A 9065-nucleotide genomic window follows, 5' to 3' on the forward strand; every position below is an offset into this window, starting at 1 on the left:
TGCCGCATCGCTATTTGGTTTCTGTTTTCACTTACTGAGGTAGAAACAAAAGAAGTATCAGGCAATATCGGTGATCGTGATAAAATGTACAGGACTTTTTATATCAAGTCTAAGTAAATAGGCACTACATCTGTCACCCTTACTGTGAAGTTAGTGGGTCGTACCCGGGGCTCCTTAGCCGATGAGTCACGTTGATCCTTTTGTAGTTCATAAACGTGATGATTGGGTGTTCACGCGCTTGTGTGATATGTGCCTCCTTCCAACCTTGTTACGACTGTGGCACATTACCCGTCTGACATGAACTATGAAGGATCCTCTTAATCTTGCGATGGTTTGGTTGTTGATAGTGCTTGTCGTCTTGTGTGTAGTACGTGATTGTGAGGCGTGTTTGAATCCGAATTCTGCGTTAGCTTTGATTTTTCTTTTTTTGCAGCTAGATTTTTAATGTTGATTGCCGTGGGCTTTTAAAAAGGAAAAAAGGCGAAAGTCGCTGGTAAGCGAGGTATTTGAAAATGGTCTGCGACGACGGGGATTTCGCTAGAAACGCGGCTGATCCGGGTGTGGCTCGGGCCCGCCCGCGGGTGTGCACGTGAGGTGTTTCCCCGCGTGTGTTCGGGCGGCTCCCGGGGCGGGGTCGGCACCTTTAAGTGGTAGGGGTGGGGGCAGCGGAAGGAGTCACGGCCCCGTGCGACTTTTTCCTGGCGGGTCTCTTGCTGCGGCTAGTCGGACGGTGGAGCTGAGAACCTTAGACCTTGGGTTCCCCGGGGGCCGGTCACGGTCCCCGGCTTTGCCAGGGTGTTTGCCGGTGACTTCTCATAACTTTCGTTGTGTGGTAGGTGCCCGGGGAAGCACACCGTATTTGCGCCAAGACGTGGGCGGGAGCGCCTAGAAACGGGCGGCGGACACCGGAAGGAGTCGGAGAGCAGGCGGCGCCGCTTTTCGTGGAGGCGTGCGCGGCGGGCGGCCCCGCACCGAGGCTCAAACGCACCTTGCCCCGCCGGCCGGCCTAGTTTGCGCCCACCGTCCCGCAGGGCTTTGGGATTTTTCTGGGCCCCGAGCCGCAAGGCGCCTAGAGCATGACCTGCGGGGTTTTCGGATCTTGGGGTGGAGAGGCCACGCCCGGAGAGTGCTAAGAGTAGGCTCTGGTCCCCAGGGGCCTGTGAGAGTGAAGGGAGACTTAAGGGCTTTCGTCTCGCCTTGGAGACAGCACCGCTTACAGATAGCCGATCTGCGGATCTTGACTGCGAGTGCTTTCTCGCTCCCAACCCCCCTCGCCCGTTCTGTGACCTTGATGGAAAGTTCGGCGACCTCTCCGTGCCCTAATATTTTTCGAAGGTAAAACGTGGGTAGTAATAGTCCCTACTTCGTAGAATTGTTAAAGTTAAATATACTTAAACGGCTTAGAGCAATTTCTGGTCCGTGGTAAATTTTATACAGGTGTTCTTACTGTTAAACCACAGCTCCTGTATTAACTTACGTTTTTTCTTTTCAGGGGAATTTTATGGTTAGGACCCTTCCTTTCTACGTCTTTCCCTTGGTCTTTCTTTCTCCGGCCAATTGGTGGCACTCATCATTTTCTAAGCAGTTTCAAACATTGATTAGAAACTCCTCCCAAGGGGATTCTGCCCTATCAAGATCTCCCAGATATTGACCCCTATGGGAGCAAGATGGCAATCCACAGTTAGTGTATCCCTCCTGTGTGGGACACTGTCTTCCGTGTTCCATGTGCCCTTTGTGCTAAGTGGATCCAAGATCTCACTCCCTTAGGAAAGTACTTGTATTGCAAGCGTTCACCCTCTCTACACTCTGAGTTTCCTGAGGCCAGACACCATGCCTTGCTCTCCAGTGCCTGACACAGTTTAGTTATGCAGTAAATGTTTGTTGAACCCACATGTCCATCCACAGAGGACTGGTTGAATAAAGCACGGTATATCCACACAATGCAGTTCTGTGCAGCCGTACAAAGGAATGAAGACCATCTCTGTGGAGGCCATGGGACGCTAGGATATATTGTTTAAGTGAAAAAAGCAAGGCCGAGGCCATGTATATGTTGCTTCTCTCCTAAGAAAGGTGTGGTGCATTTGCTCACATTTTAAAGCAGCAGCAATGGCAGACTAAATTACAAACTAATAAAAAAGGGTTACATGTAAGAAAAGAACAAGATGAAAAACATGGGTGTGGAAGCTAGACTTCGTTTCGTATACTCTGTCTTATAGTTTTGACTTTGGCATCATGTAAGTACTTTACATAATTAGTTTTTAAAAGAAAATGCAAAGTATTTCCTAAAAGAAAAAGAAAGTCATGAATCAAAGTATATTTCAAGTTACTGGCATAACCGCATGGAAAAATAAGAAACTGACTTTAAAACTCATGATTTTGACTGTATATCCTTAGTGGGACTTATCCTAAGAACAGAAAGGGGGCTTCCCGGGGGCTTCCCTGGTGGCGCAGTGGTTGAGAGTCCGCCTGCCGATGCAGGGGACACGGGTTCGTGCCCCGGTCCGGGAGGATCCCACATGCCGCACAGCGGCTGGGCCCATGAGCCGCGTCCGGAGCCTGTGCTCCGCAACGGGAGAGGCCACAACAGTGAGAGGCCCGCGTACCAAAAAAAAACAGAAAGGCATGGCAAAGAAATCAAACTGCATTTAGTAATAGTAACTGTTAGTAATAATACCGGTATTGTTAATTAGATGCTGTTGCACGTATATTTTACACATATGTGTGTATATACAATAGCAGGTATCGTAGTGTTGATAGAAACCAAGGTCTGCGGTGAAAGATAAAGAGATAACAGGTATCAAATCAATGAAATTAGATGTAAATTCTATAAGCAAAAGTTTGAATTGGCAATGGTAGTATGAATTCATGATTAATTTTTCTCTATTTACAAAATACGTATATCCTAGCTGTGTCCACTTAAAGGCCAAGAAGCAATGACAGTCCAATGCCTATGAGCAGCCCTAGTGTCCAAATTCATAATCTAAATGCCACTGCCCACTAAGAAGAACCAGGAGTCCTTTAGGAAATGACTGATTTTAGAACGGGGGCAAGCAAGGATGGTGTAAGATGAGCTTGTGACATTTTATTATGACAGAAAGCAAAGTAGCTATCAAATACTCCTGAGGTTATGTCAGAAGAACCCAAGAGCAAGGTTGAAGGGGCACCCTTTGGCCAAAGTGGAACAGTTTGGGCTTAAAAAAGAATAATGACTAATGGATTGAAACATAATCTAATATATACAAATCCATTAATTCATTCATAGTAATACTAACAAAGAAAAAAATCATCATTCATGCCTGGATCACCTACTCTTTATTTTGAAAACTGGTAAAAGGAAAAAATCAAGCATTTATTCTGCTATATATTTCAGGATATCCAAATAGTTTGTAAGGGCAACAAATGACACAGAACTAGTAGAATTAGAAAGTTACTGTTCACAGGTCCTAATGAAGCCCTGGGACTAGGCAACAAACATTCATGGCTATTAGAATTATGAAGTGGAACATTGATGGGAATCTTATAATAGCTGGATCAAGCTAACAAAACCTGAACCCACCGATTTATCTTAACATCACTAAAAGTGAGATAACCCGATCCCACGTGCCTCTTGATGCAATGCAACAGTATATACGCACCATCTACGAAATACTGTTGCACAAAAATTGACCCTAAACCTAATCAAACTTCTAGATCTAACTACAAAATGGCAAGAAATAGGAAGGACACAGAGACAGATTAAGACACCAAGACGATAGGATCAGCCAAGCTAAGGATACAGGAAATTACACAAATTACCCAGTTTCTTCAATAAATAACTAGCATGAAAGAAATGGAGTGGAAGAGAGAATTGATATAGTTTTTAAAGACACCTCAATCAAATGCAATGTTGGATATTGTTTTCAATAAACATTGTAAAGATATATTTAAGACAACTGGGGAAATCTGAACATAGTTCTGTTACAAGGTGTTCATATAATTTGTCATCTAAACAGGGCATATTGAGAGTTAAAGGAGACACTTTTAATAGTTATGCTGGTACAAAGGTGTAAATTGAGTCTGTCCTAGGCAAGCTTGATTACCGCAGTTTCAGAAAACTTTGTGAAATTATTGTTAATTCGATAGTGTTATTATGTTTATTTTTTAACATTAGTTTCAGCTGTACGACGTAATGATTCAATATATGTATATATTGTGAAATGATCACCACCAGAAGTCTAGTTAACGTCCATCACCACACAATTAAATTTTTCTTGTAATAAAAACTTTTAAGATCTACTCTCTTAGCAACTTTCAAATATACAATGCGGTGTTTATTAATTATAGTCACCATGCTGTGCATTACATCCCCAGTGCATATCTATTTTATAACTGGAAGTTTATACCATTTGACCACTTTCACCCATTTTGCCTGCATCCTTTCCCACCTCTGGCAACCACTAATCTGTCCTCTGTTTCTATGAACTTGTTATTTACAAAAAATGCTTTCATGTTTTTTTAAAGTTATTTGTTAGAAAAACAATTCTCAAACATTTTAGCCTCAGAACCCCTTATACGCTTTAGAAATTATTAAGTCCTACAAAGATGACCAGGATCAAAAACACAGAAAATAAATTTTGGTAAGGATGTTGAGATAGTGAGACACTCATATACTGGTGGTTGAAATGTAAAATGGTGCAGCTGCTGTGGAAAACAGTTTGATGGTTTCTCAAAAAGTTAAATCTAGAGTAACATAGAGTTAATCATATGACCCAGCAATTCTATTCCTAGGTGTGTAGCCAAGAGAACTAAAAACATGTATTCATACAAAACCTTAGACACTAATGTGCCTAGCAGCATTATTCATAATAGCCAAAACTGAAAACAACCTAAAAGTCCACCAACTGATGAATGGATAAACAAAATGTGGTATATAGGTACAATGGAATATTATTCAACCATAAAAAAGAATGAGGTTTTGATATCTGCTGCAATACGGGTGAACTTTAAAGGCACTATGTTAAGTAAAATAAGCCAGACACAAAATACTTCATTTATATGAAATGTCCAGGATAGACAAATCAGTGGACTCAGAAAGGGGCTGAGGAGAGGGAAGAATTTACAGTGACTATTAACAGGTATGGGGCTTCTTCTTCGGGTGATAAGAGTGATCAGGAATTAGCTAGTGGTAATGGTTGCCCAACTTGTAAATATACTAAAGCCTACCGAATTATACTGTGAAGTAGTGAATCCTATGCTATGTGAAGAATTAAATATCAGTTTAAAAACTAATTTAAGGGCTTCCTTGGTGGCGCAGTGGTTGAGAGTCTGCCTGCTGATGCAGGGGACACGGGTTCGTGCCCCGGTCCGGGAAGATCCCACATGCCGCGGAGCGGGCTCGCTGAGCCTGTGCGTCCGGAGCCTGTGCTCTGCAACGGAAGAGGCCACAACAGTGAGAGGCCCGCGTACCGCAAAAAAAAAAAAAAAAAAAAAGAAAGGAAAAACTAATTGAAAAAAGTATTGAGGATCCCAAAGAGCTTTCTTTACATTAGATAAATATTTTGATAGATGTATTTTTTCTACATTAGAAAATAAAACTGACAAATTTTTAATATATCCATTTAAATATAGCAATAATGAACCCATTACCTGTTAACTAAAAACTTGTTTTAATGAAAGGTGATTATATTTTTCAAGACAAAACAAACATAGAGAAGAGTAGCATTATTTTTGTACACACAGTAGCACATTTTTGTAAACAGATCGGTAAAAATTTGCAACTCTCATACCTGGTTTAATAGGAGGAAGCTGGATTCTCAGATCTGTTGCTGCATTCAGTCTGTGTTGGAAAACTCCACCATACATTCATGAGAGGATGAGAATGAAAAAGACAAACAATATATTAACATTATTATAAAAACAGTTTTGACCTGGCAGACCGCCTGATAGGGTGTTGAAAACCCTCAGGGTTCTCCAGATCACACTTTGAGAACTGCAACTGAAAATTTACACAAGTACTTAACAATTGATATCATGTGATATCTGGGGTTCACTTTAAAATACTGCATAAAGAGGGGTGGTGGGAAGGAGTGATCAAGAGATGAATGAAAAAATCTGGTCAGGGTTCCCTGGTGGTCCAGTGGTTAGAATTCCATGCTTTCATTGCTGAGGGCCTGGGTTTGATCCCTGGTTGGGGAACTAAGGTCCCACAAGCTACAAGGCAGAGCCAAAAACAAAAAACAAAAAACCAAAAAAAACCAAAAGGTTAAACACGTGTTGACAGTGTTGAATGTGGGAGTGGATCATGGGTGTTCTTTATGTTAGTCTCTCTATCATAGTGGAAGTCTGATATTTTCCATAATAAAAGAATTGTTGTTCTTCCTCTCGTTTTTAATCAGTGCTGGTTTAACTGAGCAAAAGACCTTAAGGTAGTTGGTAGGAGGGAAAACCAAGTGAGGATATGTATATCCATCTGGATATATAAAGATGCAGCGAGGGGACTTCCCTGGTGGTCCAGTGGTAAAGATTCTTGAGCTTGCACTGCAGGGGCCGTGGGTTCCTTCCCTGGTTGGGGAACTAAGATCATGCCACGCAGCTGGGGGTGGGGGAAAAATGCAGCGATGAATTCGATGCAGTTCCTGCCTTCAACAGGTTTTCGTCTGCTGGGGGAAGAGAAATAATGAAGGCATCTGAGAAAAAGTGGCACCTGTAAGGAGCACCAGGCAGTCTGCTCAGGGCCTCAAGTCCGTTGCTTCCTCTTCACAGCCACCCTAGGAGGCTGGCATCATTATCTCCATCCTGTAGATGAGGAAACTGAAGCTCTGAGAAGTTCAGAAACTTGCCCAAGATCTTACAGTGGAAAGTGGTAAAGATGCAATTAAAGCTGAGTCCGTTGGACTTCCAAGGCTTTTTTTTTTTTTTTTTGTGGTACGCGGGCCTCTCACTGTTGTGGCCTCTCCCGTTGCGGAGCGCAGGCTCCGGACGCGCAGGCTCAGCGGCCATGGCTCACAGGCCCAGCCGCTCCGCGGCATGTGGGATCCTCCCGGACCGGGGCACGAACCCGTGTTCCCTGCATCGGCAGGCGGACTCCCAACCACTGCGCCACCAGGGAAGCCCTCCAAGGCTTTGCTCTTCCCGGTTCTACCCCTTTTTTGTAGACCTGCCAGGTATACAATCCCGAATGTCACTGCCACTGTGTTACCTCGTGAATGCCCCCCACCAGCAGAGACCCAGGTGGTGACCTGGGGAGCCCACAGTCTTTAGGAAAAGAACTAATAATAATTGTCAGCTGTACTGGTCTTTACTCTGCACCTGTCCCTTCATTCAATCCACACAACTTAAATTCATGGAGTAGGCGTGTTATCCACATTTGGCTTCCTCTCCTTGACTCTCCTCCTCCAGCTTTTGGAAACCAATCTGGCAACATCTCTTAACAGAATAAATGAATGCAGTGACAACTGTAGTCTTGAGACTCTATCGGATACAAATAACTCTATGTAAGGATATGGGTTCAAGACCACAAGGATGAACAATAGGTTCTTTGTGTGACTGTTCATAGGGCAAAAACCTGAAAACAAAGTGAAGGTTCATCAAGGACACATCCCCACTGGGGAATCATCCAGCTATTTACTAAAAGAATAAAAAGTGGAGCCAGAGGACCAGGAGGGGTTTCCACAAGGCGTTGCTCAGTGATGAGTGTAAGATGCAAGAGATGCTATGATATCCCAGTTATAAGACAATGCCTTAAAAAGTGAATGCCAGGACTTCCCTGGAGGTCCAGTGATTAAGACTCCGTGCTTCCAGGACTTCTCTGGTGGCGCAGTGGTTAAGAATCTGCCTGCCAATTCAGGGCGCATGGGTTCGAGCCCTGGTCCGGGAAGATCCCACATGCTGTGGAGCAACTAAGCCTTTGTGCCACAACTGCTGAGCCCGCGAGCCACAACTACTGAAGCCTGTGCGCCTGGAGCCTGTGCTCTGCAACAAGAGAAGCCACCGCAATGAGAAGCCCGCGCACTGCAACAAAGAGTAGCCCCCACTTGCCACAACTAGAGAAAGTCCGCACGCAGCAACAAAGACCCAACACAGCCAAAAATAAATAAATCTTTTTAAAAATTAAAAAAAAAAAAAAAGACTCTGCGCTCCCACTGCAGGGGGCCAGGGTTCGATCCCTGGTCAGGGAATTAAGATCCCGCATGCCGTGTGGTGCAACAAAAAAAAAGTGAATGCCTTCAGGTCTAAGAGTACTTGCATAAGGAGGACATTTGCGAGGCTACATTCCAGGTTCTCCGCACAGACACACTTGGGTGCTGATGTGAGGTAAAGAAGGGACAGAGGACGATGGAGGAGCTCAGCAAAACCAAACTAAACAGAAAGAAAAAATGACCGCATCTTTTTACAAAGCATATATGTGGTTATATTTTTATACTTATGTAAAATTATGTATGAATGTGGTTACGTATAAAGAGATTAGAGTTTTAAATCTTTCTTTTAAGGAGAAATGGAAGAATGCAGTAAATTCCAGAGGTTTTGTGGCTAAACATTTAGTAATACCTCTCAGTTTTTCAAAGACCATAGGATTGACGATTTAAGGCGAAAACCTCTTCATAAGGAAAAACAAAAATGAGAGGAAGTAAAAAAGAAATGTTTGCTCCCTTTCATTCAACCAAGAGTAAAAACTGATGTGATTACAGCTTTACTGTATTCCAGTCACGTCTTTCAAGGTTCGTATGGTCTAAACATGGTTAATAATAGGATTTGCAAACACACTGTAAGATAACTGCTTGCAGCAGAGTGACATTTCTGATTATAGGCCAAATAGAAAAGTGATAATACAATGTTTACAACCCTTGAATGCCCGTGGAGAGTGAAGTGACCACTAGATCCTTTTGCATACAAGCCTATAAAATTTTTAACATTGATTATGACTCTAACTCTTGGGCTAAAGAATATACTAATTATTTTGAAGGTTATATATTCATTAAGTTTGTAGAACAAGTACCAAACGGCTCTTAATGAACCGAAATTCTTTTGAAACAGTATAGAGAGCTATAAACCAAAAGAATCTTGTAAACATGGAATATCCATCAAAA

The 9065-nt window shown here is 42.8% G+C and overlaps 1 non-coding gene across 1 annotated transcript; it reads left to right on the top strand.

Moving 5' to 3' along the window:
* Window positions 1-194: 194 nt before the first annotated feature.
* Window positions 195-298, top strand: LOC113629009 (small nucleolar RNA U13). Its single transcript, XR_003436330.1, has one exon. It is a non-coding gene; the product is annotated as a small nucleolar RNA U13 (small nucleolar RNA).
* Window positions 299-9065: the final 8767 nt, after the last annotated feature.

The sequence above is a fragment of the Aethalodelphis obliquidens genome, unplaced genomic scaffold (genome assembly GCF_003676395.1).
Source record: "Aethalodelphis obliquidens isolate GAN/ISIS:26980383/991018 unplaced genomic scaffold, ASM367639v1 scaffold25, whole genome shotgun sequence".
NCBI lineage: Eukaryota > Metazoa > Chordata > Mammalia > Artiodactyla > Delphinidae > Aethalodelphis > Aethalodelphis obliquidens.